Source organism: Schistocerca serialis, chromosome 4, assembly GCF_023864345.2.
Source record: "Schistocerca serialis cubense isolate TAMUIC-IGC-003099 chromosome 4, iqSchSeri2.2, whole genome shotgun sequence".
NCBI lineage: Eukaryota > Metazoa > Arthropoda > Insecta > Orthoptera > Acrididae > Schistocerca > Schistocerca serialis.
In genome coordinates this window covers 37,281,850-37,301,755 of record NC_064641.1, presented here as the reverse complement: position 1 = coordinate 37,301,755, position 19,906 = coordinate 37,281,850, and the positions used below count along the sequence as shown (strand labels likewise).

Below are 19,906 nucleotides of genomic sequence, written 5' to 3'. Positions count from 1 at the left end.
CGATTTATTGTAACACATCTGTGGTTAAGGAATTTTCATATTTAGTCATTTTCGTGTCATAACTTGCGCGTCATGAAAGTACGCCGTTTCAGGACAACAGTACATTGAACATTGAACAAATAAATAAATAAATAAATAAATGGCTCTTAAAGCACTATGGGACTTAACATCTAAGGTTATCAGTCCCCTACTTAAATCTAACCAACCTAAGGACATCACACACATCTATGCCCGAGGCAGGATTCGAACCTGCGACCGTAGTAGCCTCGTGGTACGGGACTGAAGCGCCTAGAACCGCTCGGCCAACGCGGCCGGCGATTATTCAACAAAGACGCGTCATTCTTGGTAGGATTTGTTACAATTAAGCCAGCTAAGAACACGTCAACGATTAAAGCTTTCAGAATACTGTAGCTCAAATACTTTGCCGTGTGCTGTAGGAGTTAAGCACAGCGTAGGTGGTTGGGGCACTGAATTACGTAACATAGTGTAGCGGCTTCGTGTCTGCTATATGTAGTTTTCTTTCTGTTTTCTACGCGTCTTCTGAAAGGTTGTGCGACATTCTTATTCCATTAATAGAAATATTTTCTGTAATATTCGATGTTATGCAAATATAAGTGCACTGTCCCTAAGGACTGATGGTTGGTTCAAATGGCTCTGAGCACTATGGGACTCAACTGCTGAGGTCATTAGTCCCCTAGAACTTAGAACTAGTTAAACCTAACTAACCTAAGGACATCACAAACATCCATGCCCGAGGCAGGATTCGAACCTGCGGTTCCAGACTGCAGCGCCTTTAACCGCACGGCCACTTCGGCCGGCCTAAGGACTGAATTTACCAGATTTTGCGAAGAATTATAATCTAATTAGCCGATAAACCCGTCATTGCTCGGGTATTCTATTTGCCAATTTTCTATTAGAAACGAAAACAAAAGCTGGACAGTGTTTGTAGTGAGGTATCGAAAACGTTTCATTTCCAAGTGTTCCTGAGACACCTATGAAATTACGAAACAGTCGTCCAAAGAAATATGCATAATGTGCAAATGATTAAGTACAGTACCCAGATTAAGAAACACAGTCCTGGACAGCTTCTGAACGCGGCACGTGGCTGCTTCGCGTGTCTGCAACGCGACTTTGTAAAAGTATCTATGGCAACGCCTTTCCATAGCTATACGGACGGCTATGATTTTCACCTACAGCCGTTTGCGACTCGCAGTTGAAAGCAGACAAAAGCATTGCAGATGCCAGGTATTTCCATAAGCCGGTATGACTATAGGTGCGTCTTAGTAGTGAAGAATAAATGAATTAAAACTTCACGCATGATGCGGCACTCTTTCACGTATCTAAATGGTTATGACATTGTATCTCTTGACCTATGTGTCCTACATGACATACCTATGTAGGTATATTCAGCTACTTATGCGGATACTGTTAGCGAAATATGTTGGGAATAGAATTAGTAGTAAAGAAATACTAAATTTAAACGCCAAGCATGAGGCAACAGTTTTTCACTCATCTGAGTGTTTATGACGTCGTATGTTGTGAACTTGAGGCCCACGAGAAACGCAGGCTGCGGCGCGTACGTCACGAATTTGTAATTGCGTGTTTACGTACAAATGAGATTTGCATCTTTTATTGTGAACATGCTAGCTTGTTTATTAGTCCCATAACGATCGAAAGTCCATATGCCTACTAATAATTTGTTACGGCTGTACTGGGTATAGCAAAATTTTATCAGTTGGATGAAGCACAACACCTCGTATAAAATGAGGACTGTAGAGACTAAACGCTACAAACGAGCTGTTATACCATTTATGCAGGGCATAGATCTTAAATTATAGCCACTGCAAAGTTGCGTATTTTCTTGTTGTACTAGTAATCAGTAAGACTCTATAAAGGCGTACTTCAGTAGAGTTAACACGATTAGAAACGCATTTCGTCTGCTGAGCTGAGCGAGCGAGCTAGCTCACGCCTACACTCGTGACGTACGCGCCGCGGCTTGTCTTTCTAGTAGACCTCGCCTGAACTGTGTGTGGTGTCATGATATATTTTCGTAACTGCATTTTGCGACATACGTGGATAACGCCTGCGAAGTTAATTGCGGATAAAATTAATAGCACAGAAGTATTAGATTTAAATGTTATGCATAGTAGGGCAGTTGCTCATGCATCTCATTGTTTATGACGTCATAGATTCTCACCCCAACAGCCGTAGTTGCGTATGCGAACCAATTAAAACCGACAACGGCCGCTGGAGAGCGCTGAGAGCGCAAACCACGTTAACCAGCTAGTCCCGTGTGTCGAGGGCACTGTGTCTTGTGACGTCGTACGTCCCGTCTGCGACCACGTCAACGTTAGCTGCCACTTCCCGTGGGACGACGGCTATAGGGTCTCGTATAATGATAATATTAGCAGAAAAAAAAGTGTAGTCGTTGAAAATTTTCTTTTCGTCGTTCTGATTTTTGTTTTTTTAAGTTGTAGTTGTGGTGACGTACAGCGATTCTCTGAGTTTACTGATCCAAAGATATGCCACAGCTCATACCAAACTAAAACTGATTCTTTGATGTGTAGTCTGAGCCACCGAGCTCTAACGCGATTTAGTACTGAAGCACAAAGACAGAAACAACTGCGCCGGTACTTGGGGAGCAGCTATTGTTACGTGTCCGGCGGTTACCAGCGAGTGACTAACGTTACGCGTTGCGAGGAAGAGAGAGCCGTAGGTGAGTGTGCGTGACTGTTGGGTTCGGCGTGAGCCCGGGGCCCTTGGGCAGCAGGCCGGCCGCATTAGCATGGGCGACTCGCGCTGGTATTGGCGCTGTCCGGGGAACGGGGAACGCGTTATGCAAATACGGCGGGCAGAAGCGCGCGCTTTCAAGTCGCCGCTGCCCGCCCCTGTGACGGCGGCTGCCCGCGGGGCAGACAACGCGGCAGCCGGTAGACTGGTGAGCGGCGAATCTGGTGCGCGGCGCAGCAGTAGCCGCAGTCTAGAGGCCTCGCTGCAATGCCAACAGGCTGCTGCTGCTGCTCCCCAGGAAAACTACGCGGTGGTACCTTCGTCTCCAGACACCCACAAGGTGGGGAGGTTACGAAATGAAACTCCACGGACTGAGAGATTACACTGGCCTATTAAAAAAGAAAAAGTGCTATTTTGTCTAAAACTGACATGGTGAGACCGTGGCTGTGTACAATTAATGTAGCTTAATTCTTACAAAGAAGAAGACAGCAACCAGCCACTATTAATACTGCTATTTATTTAGGTAAATAGCGCCGTTACCGGTTTCGGACTTGTCAGTTCATCATCAGACGGCTGTTCACATGATTTGCAAGATAGACTTTACATTATCGTCCGTTTTCGATTTTTATTCTTCCACTGTGGCGAAATATTTTTGGTGTGTTGGTGCCCTACGGTAGACAACAGTGTTAGAAGCGCCCTATGTGAAAATAACTAACCTCCAAACGATCGTCGTCGTCGGCTGATACTCGTATCCGAGTTTTCATTTCTCTCCTGAGATTTCCTTTGTCACGGTTCAGGCGTGGAAGTGTCGTTGATGGCTTAGCAATCCAATCCTAGCGTGGAACAGGCGGCCACAGACATTACAGCTGATGGAAGGTGGAGGACGTGGCTGAGCCTGGAGGAGTTTACGTCTCTGGCGTTTGTCATTCTCCATTCTTCGACGTTCCAGCTCAAAGTTTTGAAGAGCATTTGAGGTAACTGAGCGCCAGCGACTTCGGTCTTCTGCTATTGTGGACCAGTTACTCGGATCGATGTTCAAGTTTTTCAGATTTTTCTTGTACTGATCCTTATAACGTTTGAGAGGGGCACCTCGTGGCCTTTTACCTGTGCTCACTTCGCTGTACAGCATTTGGCGTGGAAGTCTGTCATTTTTCATCCGCTGGACATGTCCGACCCATCTGAGTTGATGCCCAATGATAAGAGCTTCCATGCTATGCATTTTTGCTTTCTCTAGAACAGCCGTGTTGGATATGAAGTCATCCCATTTCAGGTTCATGATATATCTTAGCTTCTATTGGTTGAAGCGTTCTAGTTTCTTCAGATCGCAGCGATGTAACGTCCAGGTTTCGCAACCATATAGCAGGGTGGAAATGACTACAGCTTTGTACACCATCAGTTTGGTGTACAGTGTTAGGTCTTTATTCAGGAAGACACGCTTTGTAAGACGACCAAATATTACATGTGCAGCACGTAATCTATTCTCCACATCTTTTCCAGATGAGCAGTTGGATGACAGTATGCTTCCCAGGTAGAGGAAATGGTCCACTTGTTCCAAGAGTGTATCATAGATGGATATGCTGAAGTCAGGAACGGAGGAGCCAGGAGTTGGCTGCGCCATCACCTTTGTCTTTGGAATATTGATGGAGAGACCAAATCGTTCGTACGCCCTGCTGAAGGAATCAACTGACAGCTGCAACTCTGCAGGTGAATGAGCTGGAGAGGCATTGTCATCAGCATACTGGAGCTCTGTCACACGAGTGGTACTGGTGAACCTTTTTGAATGGAGTCTGGACTGGTTGAATAATCCTCCATCAAACCTGTACTTTAGTTCTATTCCTGCATTGTTTACGGTTGTCTGGTAAAGCATAGCTGCCAGATACAATGCAAATAATGTTGGTGCAAGAACGCATCCTTGTTTAAGCTCACTTGTTATTGGGAATTCACCAGTCATTTCATTCTGGCAGAGGACCTGTCCAGTCATATCAACGTGGAGAGCTTCAATCAGGTCAACAAAATGTTCAGGGCAGCAGAAGCGTTTTAAGACCATCCACATGGCTTCTCTGGGAACTGTATCAAAGGCCTTTTCTAGATCGTAGAAAACAAGTAGTAAAGGCTTTTGCTGTTCTCTGCACTTCTCCTGTAGTTGTCGTGCACAGAAGATCATGTCAATTGTCCCTCTTGAAGGTCGAAACCCGTATTGAGACTCAGGTAGTATAGTCTCCAAACGATGAAATATAGAGTAAATAAATATGTGAGGTTAAGTGGCTATCGTACTTACGTCGAAAATTCCGCGCGATTTAGTTGCGAAGTTGCAGGATTGTGTTTTTCGAAAAATACAATCCTGCAACTTCGCAACTAAATCGCGCGGAATTTTCGACGTAAGTATGATAACCACTTAACAGGTGAAGAGCATGATCATCTTTTTCTTTGATTATAAGGGAATTGTGCACAAAGAATTCGTCCCACGCAACCAAACAGTGAATTCCGCGTACTACTGTGACGTTTTGCGACGGCTCCGTGAAAACGTGCGGCGACTTCGGCCCGAACTTTGGCGTCAAGGGAACTGGCTGCTGCATCACGACAATGCGCCCTGTCACACGTCCTTATTGACCAGGACCTTTTTGGCAAAAAAACAACATGGCGGTTGTACCCCACCCACCGTACTCGCCAGCTTTGGCACCTTGCGACTTCGCGCTATTCCCAAAACTGAAACTCAAGTTGAAAGGCCGTCGGTTCGACACTCCAGAGAGGATTTAAGAAGCTTCACTAGTAGTGATAAACACCGTCAAAAAACAGGGTCTCCAGACAACGTTTGACCAGTGACAGAAAAGCTGGGACTGGTGTGTACGTGCGGATGGGAACTATTTCGAGGGTGATGGTGACCGCTAGTCCAAAGGTAAGGTTTTCCCAACAGATGGCAGCATCAGTCCCGAAAATTTTTGATAGCACCTCGTTTGCCCTACCAAGCCTGGTAACAACATTAAACACAAATACGACTAATCCCCTCCGGCGGCCGTTTTAAGTGCTACTCCTATGATTGACCTTTCGCTACTTGAGAAAGTTCCCGTGAAAAACGAGTGATCCTAAGACCATGAAATATTGTGGAAGAGAAACAACGAATAAACCATTGAAAGAAACACATTCTATTTTCCACAGAACAGGGTAACGTTTGTTAATCACGTATCATGTTTCTTTTCTACGTTCCAGGTTACAAACATTGCTCAGTGTGATGACTCTCTGCATCCACTACAGCCTGGAACCGAACCAGAGATAACATTTTGCTACTGTTCGAAGCACTTATCGAACGGTGGTCCATGGAATGTTCAGCTGTAGTGACACAGCTCGTGCACTGTTATGAAGTCACACATTGCGGGCAGCATTCTCAGCCATCGCAACAGTAGCTTCTTGAACAATTTGTGGCGCAGTTGGCCGTCGGCCTGTCCCAGGCAATTCCGAACTCTCTAGTTAATTTGATCTTCCGAAACACGTTCTGACAACATCGGTGCGGAGTGAGGATCTCTCCTTATTCCTTTAATGAACCACACTCGCGAAGTGCAGCAACACTACTGCTGTTTTGAGAAAGCAGCTTTACGAGTAAAATCCTGCTTACTTCGTCCAGGCTCATGTTGACCGACCTTCTGCAACTACGATGCACAGCGACGCTTCTGTTTCAATCCCGCATCGCCGCACCAGCACCGGCGCCTGACACTAACACCATTCACAACGCGAATCGTGCAGCTCACTGTCTGAACATCGTTCCTATAAGGTTGAGCACCTATAGGGTAAGTGGTTTTCCGCCTACACTTCTCTAAGTAGTGAAAATTTAATTATAACGGCTCTGTACATACCAGCGAAAATACATTGGCATCCTGGGGGTTTCACTTTTTTGCCGGACAGTGTAGCTATCTAGCAGGGATCACAATGGAACTTCTGGATGAAAATTAAATAAAAATGGAAAAATTAAATGTTAGCCGACACAGTATAGTTTCTGGTCCATTGATAATAATCATAAAACTTGTATGAAAAAATACATCTAGGAAAGTGACCCTGTTATTATCATTAATAAAATGGGCTTGTTAATATTTTGTTTCTTGTCTTAGCTTTGGCCAACGGTTCAACGAATGATACTAACTAACTTAAGAGTAACTACTATCAATTTAGATGTAGACCAATTTTTTGAAATGTTATGGAAATAAAAGCAACTGACAATTACTTTACTTACATGTCTGCAGCTGGTAAACCTAACTCGTTTATTTTTTATTGCAGCTGACATTTTTAAGTGTATATGACGGTAGTATCTGTTCCCGAAAGAACAGTTACCGTGGATAACCATGCAGCTTTGCTAGAAATGAAATGATAATTAAATGGACACCCTAGCTGCAAACAGGCGTTGATGTACTTCATTGGGGACATGTTGAAAATGTGTGCCCCGACCGAGACTCGAACCGTGGATCTCCTGCTTACATGGTAGACGCTCTATCCATCTGAGCCACCGCGGGCACAGAGGATACTACGAATGTAGTGGTGTGGTCATGTTGGGAATGTGGATCTCACGGGGAGCGTGCAAGGGATAAGTCCCTGCAGACGCACTATCCTCTGTGCCTGCGGTGGCTCAGATGGATAGAGCATCTGCCATGTAAGCAGGGTATCCCGGGTTCGAGTCCCGGGCGGGGCACACATTTTCAACATGTCCCCAATGAAGTACATCAACGCCTGTTTGCAGCTAGGGTGTCCACTTAATTATCATTTCATTTTTAAGTGTATTGTTTATAAGTAATACATATAATTAAATTAGCTGCCCAAGCGGCAACACAGAAATTATGTTCCCAATGTGGGGCTAGCAAGTTGCCCTGCACATGAAATGGCACCCAATGCGAGACTAACAAATCACTACAATATTTAAACTGTAAGTAGGCTGTTTAGGTTTTTATATTGGTAACGCCATTTAGCACTCTATATGAAAATCACTGACAGTGCTGTGTGAAGGCTGTGGTTGGTTTGCATTGTTGGAGTAATATTCGCCATTCTAGCGTTGGGCAGTTGGCTGTTGACAGCGCGTAGAGTTGCGCAGTTGGAGGTGAGCCGCCAGCAGTGGTGGATGTGGGGAAGAGAGAAATGGCGGAGTGTTGAGAGCGGATGATCTGGACGTGTGTCCATCAGAGACAGTAAATTTGTAAGAATGGATGTCATGAACTGCTATATATATTATGACTTTTGAACACTATTAAGGTAAATACATTGTTTGTTCTCTATCAAAATCTTTCATTTGCTAACTATGCATATCAGTAGTTAGTGCCTTCAGTAGTTTGAATCTTTTTATTTATCTGGCAGTAGTGGCGCTCGCTGTATTGCAGTAGCTTGAGTAACGAAGATTTTTGTGAGGTACGTTATTTGTGAAAGGTGTAGGTTAGTGTTAATCAGGGCCATTCTTTTGTAGGGATTTTTGAAAGTCAGATTGCGTTGCGCTAAAAATATTGTGTGTCAGTTTAAACACAGTCATGTATAATTTTTCTAACGGGACGTTACAAAACTAAAAGCAAAAGCAAAGGACTTATCTACTTGCACCACAGATCCAGTTCTGCTTTCACGTAACAATTATGTAACTACAATCGTACTAGTACCTTGACCGTCACAGTTTGCAAATTTTTCCTCAGTTGGTAGAATATGTCAAATTAATTGACTAACAGCCAGAATGATTTACTAACGTGTGACTATGCATTAAAATATCATAGCTGTTATCATCAGATTATTGTCACCTTCATTTGAACCGCATAAATAGCGTTAGTTCCATCTCAGTGATGCCATTATGATCATCGCAGGACACATTGTTTCTCAGCGCTAGAAGCGCCCACACAGAATTTGAGACTTTCATTTTTGTTGGGAGAACTGTAAACGTTCGACGGAGCAATGGAGAAGAAAATAATATGGGCAGTCAAGAACTACAGCAAACAAAACAGGACGTAATATTAGATATAGTAGTTAGACAGAGGCGAGCAGGTAACAAGACTGGAACAGGTGGAAAAAACGCCAAACGAGACGCAAGAGAGATGGTTCTTAAGAAAACAGATGAAGCCTGAGTGTGTGCAGACGCACTTAGCCATCAAACGCAGTGCATTCTGCCGTAAAGATAACGATACCTCTCAGAATAATGCAAATGCAGAGGCTGTGTAGTTCGTACCTCGAAATGCGTTATGTTGTGTCAATAGATTATTGTGGCTGTTAATGCGATTAATTTGTTTCTGTCATTGTAGTTTTAGACAGTCATAGTTGGACTGCTATGGAAATGTCTACTACTGCGATTACGTTTGCGAAAAATTGCTCTGCAAACGATAAAGAGCGTTATATTAGCGTTTTTTCTTCTCAAGAGTCTTCAAAATGCCGTTAGAAGGAGTACACCATTCAATTGAGAAAAAGCCTCCCTCGGCATCTCGAAAGATAAAAGCGTTAATTCTTAGGTGCACAGCTTCGAGTGCCACCGTGTCTCGAAAAGATGGTGAAATATTTGTACCATCCCTGTCGCCCGGTTCCACCAGTGTTCGTAGAGGACACTGGAATGTTTCCGGTACTCAGCTTTTTACCTGAGGACGATGACATCCGTAGGGTATCAAGGAATTTGATTTGAAGCGACTAACAAATCGAGAAAGCTGGAGATTCTTCTACCTAAGAGTGTCACAAACCTTTCTGTGCAACCATGAGGCTACTTCTACACTGCCGGCCGCGGTGATCTAGCGGTTCTAGGCGCTGAGTCCGGAACCGCGCGACTGCTACGGTCGCAGGTTCGAATCCTGCCTCGGGCCTGGATGTGTGTAGTTCTAAGTTCTAGGGGACTGATGACCGCAGATGTTAAGTCCCGTAGTTCTCAGAGCCATTTGAACCATTTTTTTTACTTCTACACTCATGCTCATAAATTAAGGATAGTGCTGATACATGGTGAAACAACGCTCTGGTGGGCGGTTTGCGGGTTTAAATCAGCTCGGGGTATGACCATGTGGTGCATTTGAACTGCGGTCGTCGCACGGTGGCGCTGGCAGCAGTCCACATACACAGAGGTGTGTTGGTGCATTTCAGAGTACGGTGCAGCGAGTAAGTGTGCAGACGTTTTCAGACGTGCTAATGGTAACTGTGTGTTGAAAATGGCTCAGAGAACACTTATTGATGACGTTATGAGGGGTAGAATATTAGGGCGACTGGAGGCTGGTCAAACAGCAGGTCATAGCACGGGCCCTCCGTGTGCCACAAAGTGTGACCTCAAGATTATGGCAACGATTCCAGCAGACAGGAAACGTATCCAGGCGTCCACAGTGTACAACACCACAAGAAGACCGATATCTCACCATCAGTGCCCGCAGCCGGCCACGGAGTAGTGTTGGTAGCCTTGCTCGTGACCTTACCGCAGCCACTGGAACAGTTGTCTCCAGACACACAGTCTACAGACGACTGAACAGACATGGTTTATTCGCCCGCAGACCTGCAAGGTGCATTCCACTGACCGCTAGTCACAGGAGAGCCCGTAAAGCCTGGTGTCAAGAACACAGTACATGGTCACTGGAACAGAGGTCCCAGGTTATGTTCACGGACGTGTGCAGGTATAGTCTGAACAGTGATTCTCGGCGGGTTTTCATCTGGCGTGAACCAGGAATCAGATACCAATCCCTTAATGTCCTTGAAAGTGACCTGTATGGAGTTATTTAAAGGAAATAGGAAGCCCCGGATCACTGGTGATGGACAAGCTTGTGATTGTTTTACAGTTTTAATTTGACTCAAAACAGACTTTATTATAATCTTCAATCCGGACACTTGCCCTTTTACTGATGCAAGATACAAATCTTCACTTTGATTGAATTACATAAACACGAATAAAAATCATATTATTTTGCGCCCGCAACCAAAATCGTAGATAGTAGGCACGGTGAATAATCAATCACAAACAATCGTTTCTGTTTAACCATGTCTCAAGAGACCAATAACACCATACACAGCCACATAATACCACAACTTCATTAAGAACAAAGAGATCTTAAAGCTTAATAAAACTGAACTGCCCACATAAAGGTCCACAGTGAAACATGCTTATACTAAAAATACCAAGTGGGCCAACCAAGGTCGCAAACTTTGCACACAGGAAAAATAACTACACTCCTGGAAATGGAAAAAAGAACACATTGACACCGGTGTGTCAGACCCACCATACTTGCTCCGGACACTGCGAGAGGGCTGTACAAGCAATGATCACACGCACGGCACAGCGGACACACCAGGAACCGCGGTGTTGGCCGTCGAATGGCGCTAGCTGCGCAGCATTTGTGCACCGCCGTCGTCAGTGTCAGCCAGTTTGCCGTGGCATACGGAGCTCCATCGTAGTCTTTAACACTGGTAGCATGCCGCGACAGCGTGGACGTGAACCGTATGTGCAGTTGACGGACTTTGAGCGAGGGCGTATAGTGGGCATGCGGGAGGCCGGGTGGACGTACCGTCGAATTGCTCAACACGTGGGGCGTGAGGTCTCCACAGTACATCGATGTTGTCGCCAGTGGTCGGCGGAAGGTGCACGTGCCCGTCGACCTGGGACCGGACCGCAGCGACGCACGGATGCACGCCAAGACCGTGGGATCCTACGCAGTGCCGTAGGGGACCGCATCGCCACTTCCCAGCAAATTAGGGACACTTTTGCTCCTGGGGTATCGGCGAGGACCATTCGCAACCGTCTCCATGAAGCTGGGCTACGGTCCCGCACACCGTTAGGCCGTCTTCCGCTCACGCCCCAACATCGTGCAGCCCGCCTCCAGTGGTGTCGCGACAGGCGTGAATGGAGGGACGAATGGAGACGTGTCGTCTTCAGCGATGAGAGTCGCTTCTGCCTTGGTGCCAATGATGGTCGCATGCGTGTTTGGCGCCGTGCAGGTGAGCGCCACAATCAGGACTGCATACGACCGAGGCACACAGGGCCAACACCCGGCATCATGGTGTGGGGAGCGATCTCCTACACTGGCCGTACACCACTGGTGATCGTCGAGGGGACACTGAATAGTGCACGGTACATCCAAACCGTCATCGAACCCATCGTTCTACCATTCCTAGACCGGCAAGGGAAATTGCTGTTCCAACAGGACAATGCACGTCCGCATGTATCCCGTGCCACCCAACGTGCTATAAGGTGTAAGTCAACTACCCTGGCCAGCAAGATCTCCGGATCTGTCCCCCATTGAGCATGTTTGGGACTGGATGAAGCGTCGTCTCACGCGGTCTGCACGTCCAGCACGAACGCTGGTCCAACTGAGGCGCCAGGTGGAAATGGCATGGCAAGCCGTTCCACAGGGCTACATCCAGCATCTCTACGATCGTCTCCATGGGAGAATAGCAGCCTGCATTGCTGCGAAAGGTGGATAGACACTGTACTAGTGCCGACATTGTGCATGCTCTGTTGCCTGTGTCTATGTGCCTGTGGTTCTGTCAGTGTGATCATGTGATGTATCTGACCCCAGGAATGTGTCAATAAAGTTTCCCCTTCCTGGGACAATGAATTCACGGTGTTCTTATTTCAATTTCCAGGAGTGTAGATATCAGCGATGCAAGTCGAACACCCTAGCGCCAGCCGCCACTGAACTGCTGCCTAGGGTGAAATAATGACAAATTGCTTGCTCTTGTCACATGTACTTGAAGATACTATACTACCTCAAAACGTACAGTTTGTGAAAGCCACAATTATGTCTGCAAATGACGTAAATATTAATGTAAATGTTGTTCGGTACACCGTCCTCAGTCACCAGTAGAAATATCTGCATTTATACCTGTTACACCCTTTATATGACACTGAAGATGATATCCAAATACCAGTTTGGCAATTAAATATTTTGTCATCCAGCTCATGAGCTCATGGTGTGCAGCGAGATGACTTTTAACAGCGTTTGAATGATTATGTTATTCAGATTGGCGAGAGTTGCATCGAAAACTTACTGTAAACATATTAAGTAAGAATGTAGTTAGGTAAATAGCTGGACAGCTACAGGACGCGTAAAAATTAAAAATAATTTTAAAAAAAATGGTTCTAATGGCTCTGAGCACTATGGGACTTAACTTTTGAGGTCATCAGTCCCCTAGAACTTAGAACTACTTAAACCTAAGGACATCACACACACCCATGCCCGAGGCAGGATTCGAACCTGCGACCGTAGCGGTCACACGGTTCCAGACTGTAGCGCCGAGAACCGCTCTGCCACCGCGGCCGGCAAAAATAATTAAAAGAAAGGGCGATTAGTCTATATGCCGTACGAAGAAGGTATCTGTTCTTTCGGACATGCCCGACCATGCAGCGCTCTAGAACGAAATAATTAAATGAAGACCCTACGTTGTCGACGGGCGTTGATATGCATCAAAGGGGAGAGTTGAAAAGATGTGCCCCGACCGGGACCTCCTGCTTATATGGTAGACGCTCTATCCATCTGAGCCACCAAGAGCACAGAGAATAGTGTGACTGCAGGGATTTATCCCTTGCACACTCCCCGTGAGACCCACATTCCCAACTTAATGTCCACACACTACATTCGTAGTGCCCCTGCCCATTACACTCATTACTCGCGATAGACAATCTTACCAAGTCCCGTAAGAGTTCAGCACAAACTTCATGCAGATGGTATCTGTTCTTTCGGACACATGACCTTCTTCTTCTGTGCTGGATGCACACGCATTGCCCGGACTCTTACGGAACTCGGTAACATTGTCTGCCGTGAGTAATGGGCAGGGGCACTACGAATGTAGTGTGTGGACATTAATTTGAGAATTTGGGTCTCACGGGGAGCGTGCAATGGATAAATCTCTGCAGTCCCACTATTCTCTGTGCTCTTGGTGGCACAGATGGATAGAGCGTCTGCCATGTAAGCAGGAGGTCCCGGGTTCGAGTCCCGGTCGAGGCACATATTTTCAACTGTCCCCGTTGATGTATATCAACGCCTGTCGATAGCGTAGGGTCTTGACTTAATTATCATCTGATTATATGCAGGGTTTACCGACTAGTCGATATCAAAGTTACTGGATACAGAGAAATCTTTAAAAGAAACCATATAGACGTCTGCTTTCACCAGCTTAGTGAACTCACAGAAGACTTGATTCTGAATCACTGGCTGGATATTGGACTGCTGTGCTCGAAATACTAGTGCAACGTATTTGTTGTTGTCGCGGCATCTCCCTCGCTTATTCACAACTGGCCATTAAAATTGCTACACCACGAAGATGACGTGCTACAGACGCGAAATTTAACCGACAGGAAGAAGATGCTGTGATATGCAAATGATTAGCTTTTCAGAGCATTCACACAACGTTGGCGCCGGTGGTGACACCTACAGCGTGCTGACATGAGCAAAGTTTCCAACCGATTTCTCATAAACAAACAGCAGTTGACCGGCGTTGCCTGGTGAAACGTTGTTGTGATGCCTCGTGTAAGAAGGAGAAATGAATACCATCACGTTTCCGACTTTGATAAAGGTCGGATTGTAGCCTATTACGATTGCGGTTTATCGTATAGCGACATTGCTGCTCGCGTTGGTCGAGATCCAATGACTGTTAGCAGAATATGGAATCCGTGGGTTCTGGAGGGTAATACGGAACGCCGTGCTTGATCCCAACGGCCTCGTATCACTAGCAGTCGAGATGACAGGCATCTTATCCGCGTGGCTGTAACGGATCGTGCAGCCACGTCTCGATCCCTGAGTCAACAGATTGGGACGTTTGCAAGACAACAACCATCTGCACGAAAAGTTCGACGACGTTTGCAGCCGCATGGACTATCAGCTCGGAGACCATAGCTGCGGTTACCCTTGACGCTGCATCACAGACAGGAGCGCCTGCGATGGTGTACTCAACGAGGAACCTGGGTGCACGAATGGGAAAACGTCATTTTTTAGGATGAATCTACGTTCTGTTTACAGCATCTTGATGGTCCCAATCCGTGTTTGGCGCAATCGTGGTGAATGCACATTAGAAGCGTGTGTTCGTCATCGCCATACCGGCGTATCACCTGGCGTGATGGTATTGGGTGCCATTGTTTACACGTCTCGGTCACTTCATGTTCGCATTGACGGCACTTTGAACAGTGGACGTTACATTTCAGATATGTTACGACCCGTGGCTCTACTCTTCATCCGATCCTTGCGAAACCCAACATTTCAGCAGGATAATGCACGACCGCATGTTGCAGGTCCTGTACGGGTCTTTCTGGATACAGAAAATGTCCGACTGCTGTCCTGGCCAGCACATTCTCCAGATCTCTCACCGATTGAAAACGTCTGGTCAATGGTGGCCGAGCAACTGGCTCGTCACAATACGCCAGTCACTACTCTTGATGAACTGTGGTATCGTGTTGAAGCCATCCAAGGTCTGTTTGACTCAATGCTCAGGCGCATCAAGGCCGTAATTACGGCGAGAGGTGGTTGTTCTGGGTAGTGATTTCTCAGGATCTATGCACCCAAATTGCGTGAAAGTGTAATCACATCTGAGTTCTAGCTTAATATATTTGTCCATTGAATACCCGTTTATCATCTGCATTTCTTCTTGGTGTAGCAATTTTAATGGCCAGTAGTGTAATAAACAAACGAGCGAAAATATTTTATCCTATACTTCATTCGCATAGGTTGATTTAATATGTTAAACTAAGTTCATATTCTCTATGACCAATATAGTAATAAAATAAGGAATTCGAATTAAGGAAAATCTTAATCTGTTCTCGTGTCTCTGAATTGTAAACCGAGTATCAAATGGTTCAAATGGCTCTGAGCACTGTGGGACTTAACAGCTATGGTCATCAGTCCCCTAGAACTTAGAACTACTTAAACCTAACTAACCTAAGGACATCACACAACACCCAGTCATCACGAGGCAGAGAAAATCCCTGACCCCGCCGGGAATCGAACCCGGGAACCCGGGCGTGGGAAGCGAGAACGCTACCGCACGACCACGAGCTGCGGACTAAACCGAGTACAGGACCAGCGTATGTACACAGTCCATTCCGTTGGGCTGCCCGCTTGCCTGTAGAAGCGTGTGTGATGTGTTGTTTGCGCCGGTGTTGGCTGTTTGCTGGTCAAATAAATTAGAAAGCAGCCAGTGAATAAGGCTGCCGCCTGGGCAGAAGGCACTACGGAGGTACAGTTCCGTCCACCACGACCTTAGTTCGGCCCGGCACGATCCGCAAACAAGTCGAGCAGCAGGCGACAGGGGAACTGCTCTGACCTTGCCCGCCTTTAAAAATTACTGCGTTGTGAGCATGCCTCCAATACTGCCGCAGTCAGTCACCCTCTTCTGTTATCCTCCCACACTTAGGTGACAAGTCATAGGGTGCAGACATGCACTTGTAGAGTGGTAGTGTCACGTACACAATGTGGGGCGGCGGATGGAATATTGTGATATATAAATGTTTGAATGTAGAAACACTGCATTTCCCGGCCGATTAACCATATGTGCGGCGGCGGGTGGAATTATTGTTGTTAAATGTTCCTATTATTTATCCTGTCTTTTGCCGTTCTCAACACTGGCTCTCTAACTACAATATTGGCAACCAGAAAGTGATTAGCAAAACGTGAAGCCTGTAATTAGAATTCCTAGTGCCCACTTCATCTGAGAATACACTTATAGTTACAGCTTATAGCTCTGAGGAATTAGGAGATTGTCTGGGATTTATAATCAAAAACGGTCGTGAAAAAACGTTCTGTATTCTGAAAGTCACAGATGAAAACAAAAGAATCCACACAATCTAACTAACAGAGCAGTTCAGAGTCTAATGCGCTGATGCCACTATAACTGTCCAAATTGAATATTTAAATGAATGCTCGCCATAATTTAATGATTAGGTTCATCAAACGCCACGCTAAATAATGATAAAATGTTTGTCCCGCGGCGGCACGTGAAAATACGACATACGAAAACTGAAGATAGATAATTAAAGTCAACCCAGAATTAACACTTCACTCGAAAATGATTTCATGGTTACGCGTATCTCGAGTAACTTAATACGGCATCCTAGGCTGTTTGTAGCAATGATACCGACGCGACACGACTCCCGACGCAGATGGCGTGCTATTTAGCGTCTGGAGAGAACTGAGGCCTTGCTTCCTCGCGCGGCGTTCTTATATACACTCCTGGAAATGGAAAAAAGAACACATTGACACCGGTGTGTCAGACCCACCATACTTGCTCCGGACACTGCGAGAGGGCTGTACAAGCAATGATCACACGCACGGCACAGCGGACACACCAGGAACCGCGGTGTTGGCCGTCGAATGGCGCTAGCTGCGCAGCATTTGTGCACCGCCGCCGTCAGTGTCAGCCAGTTTGCCGTGGCATACGGAGCTCCATCGCAGTCTTTAACACTGGTAGCATGCCGCGACAGCGTGGACGTGAACCGTATGTGCAGTTGACGGACTTTGAGCGAGGGCGTATAGTGGGCATGCGGGAGGCCGGGTGGACGTACCGCCGAATTGCTCAACACGTGGGGCGTGAGGTCTCCACAGTACATCGATGTTGTCGCCAGTGGTCGGCGGAAGGTGCACGTGCCCGTCGACCAGGGACCGGACCGCAGCGACGCACGGATGCACGCCAAGACCGTAGGATCCTACGCAGTGCCGTAGGGGACCGCACCGCCACTTCCCAGCAAATTAGGGACACTGTTGCTCCTGGGTTATCGGCGAGGACCATTCGCAACCGTCTCCATGAAGCTGGGCTACGGTCCCGCACACCGTTAGGCCGTCTTCCGCTCACGCCCCAACATCGTGCAGCCCGCCTCCAGTGGTGTCGCGACAGGCGTGAATGGAGGGACGAATGGAGACGTGTCGTCTTCAGCGATGAGAGTCGCTTCTGCCTTGGTGCCAATGATGGTCGTATGCGTGTTTGGCGCCGTGCAGGTGAGCGCCACAATCAGGACTGCATACGACCGAGACACACAGGGCCAACACCCGGCATCATGGTGTGGGGAGCGATCTCCTACACTGGCCGTACACCACTGGTGATCGTCGAGGGGACACTGAATAGTGCACGGTACATCCAAACCGTCATCGAACCCATCGTTCTACCATTCCTAGACCGGCAAGGGAACTTGCTGTTCCAACAGGACAATGCACGTCCGCATGTATCCAGTGCCACCCAACGTGCTCTAGAAGGTGTAAGTCAACTACCCTGGCCAGCAAGATCTCCGGATCTGTCCCCCATTGAGCATGTTTGGGACTGGATGAAGCGTCGTCTCACGCGGTCTGCACGTCCAGCACGAACGCTGGTCCAACTGAGGCGCCAGGTGGAAATGGCATGGCAAGCCGTTCCACAGGACTACATCCAGCATCTCTACGATCGTCTCCATGGGAGAATAGCAGCCTGCATTGCTGCGAAAGGTGGATATACACTGTACTAGTGCCGACATTGTGCATGCCCTGTTGCCTGTGTCTATGTGCCTGTGGTTCTGTCAGTGTGATCATGTGATGTATCTGACCCCAGGAATGTGTCAATAAAGTTTCCCCTTCCTGGGACAATGAATTCACGGTGTTCTTATTTCAATTTCCAGCAGTGTATAAAGCCGCGGTGCGGACGGCTAAGGGAACGCCTGATCAAATCGGCTCTCCCGACTAGCCGCTGGGCTAGTAATGGACCACATTAAGTCATTGAATAAATCATAGCTTCTTTTGCTGATGGCCGATGAAGCTCTTAATTTAAATGTGCATTCAGCACACAGGTAAGTAATCATAATAAAAGTTTGACGTGGCTACGTTAAATATTTTGGGCGAGAGAATTAATTTAATTACACTGCACGCAGTAGATGAGCTCTGAACTGGCCCTTTGGAGATACGCTATCGCTATAGTTTTATAGGTATTCAAATGAAACTTCTCACATCCTTATGGTTATAGCGGATCTTCATTCTACTTAAATATAAACATCCTAGCCTTATTTATTAGCCTACTTAATCTACCTTGCTTCCTTAATGTTTAAGACAAAAACCGGAAAATCATGAATTTCAATTAAAATCTTAATTTGTGACGTCCAGAAGACTGTTTCTATTAAATATTTATGAAAAAGGAATACAATTATAAATTTTGAAGTCTCTAGCTCTTTTCTGTTGCGCCAATGATTTTTACAGAAAAACGTCCAAATTTCGAAAATGGCTAAAGTTATCGAACTGATTTTCAACACATATTAATTTAGTATTACTCCTGACATGCTAGAAACATTTTAGGTTATTTACTTGATTTTTAAAGTATTGCGCAACATTTATGACGTCAGAGCTAGTTACAGCGGACTGGCTGGCACACAATGGAAAGACTGATGTGAATTTACTATGGCGTGAATAGGCTGCTTCCCTACAACAAGACATAAAAGGGGAGTGGATCGGCGGAGCCGTCATTTGTAATCAGGTGATTCATGTGAAAAGGTGGCGACGTGATTAACAGACTTTTGATTGCACAGTGGTGGCTATAGGTACATTCATGGGATACTCAGTTTCAGATATCGTTAGGGAATTCAATATTCCAAGATCCACAGTGTCAAGAGCGTGCCGGGAGTAAAAAATTTCAGGGATTACCTCTCACCACGGATAACACAGTGGCCGCCGGTCTTGATTACGAGCGAGAACAGTGGCATTTGCGTAGAGTTATTAGCAATAACAGACAAGCAACACTGCTTGAAATAGCAGAAATCAACGTGGGACGTACAACGAACGTATCCATTAGGACAGAGCGGCGAAATTTGGCGTTAATTGGACTATGGCAGCAGACGACCGACGCTAGTGCCTTTGCTAGTAACAGGCCATCGCCTGCAGCGCCTCTCCTGACATCGTGACTATATCGGTTGGATCCTAGACGACTGGACAACCGTAGCCTGGTTAGATGAGTCCCGTTTACGGGTGCTAAGAGCTGATGGCAGGGCTCGAGTTTGGCGCAAACCCCCTGAAACCATGGACTCAGGTTGTGAAAAGGCACTGCGCAAGCTGGTGGTGGCTCCATAAAGGTGTCGGCTGGAATGGAATGGGCCCACTGAACCGATCGTTGACTGGAATGTTTATGCTTGGTTGCTTGAAGACCATTTGCAGCCATTCATGGACTTCATGTTCCCAAAAAACGATGGCATTTTTATGGATGACAGTGCACCATGTTACCGGGCCACAATTGTCTACGACTGGTTTGAAGAACGTTCTGGACAGTTCGATGATGA

The 19,906-nt window shown here is 46.5% G+C and overlaps 1 protein-coding gene across 1 annotated transcript in view; it reads left to right on the top strand.

Annotated features, from left to right (window-relative positions):
- LOC126473756 (BMP and activin membrane-bound inhibitor homolog) overlaps positions 1-19,906 on the top strand; it is a 283,624-nt gene that overhangs the window by 171,328 nt on the left and 92,390 nt on the right. The gene's annotated exons all lie outside the window — the stretch shown is intronic.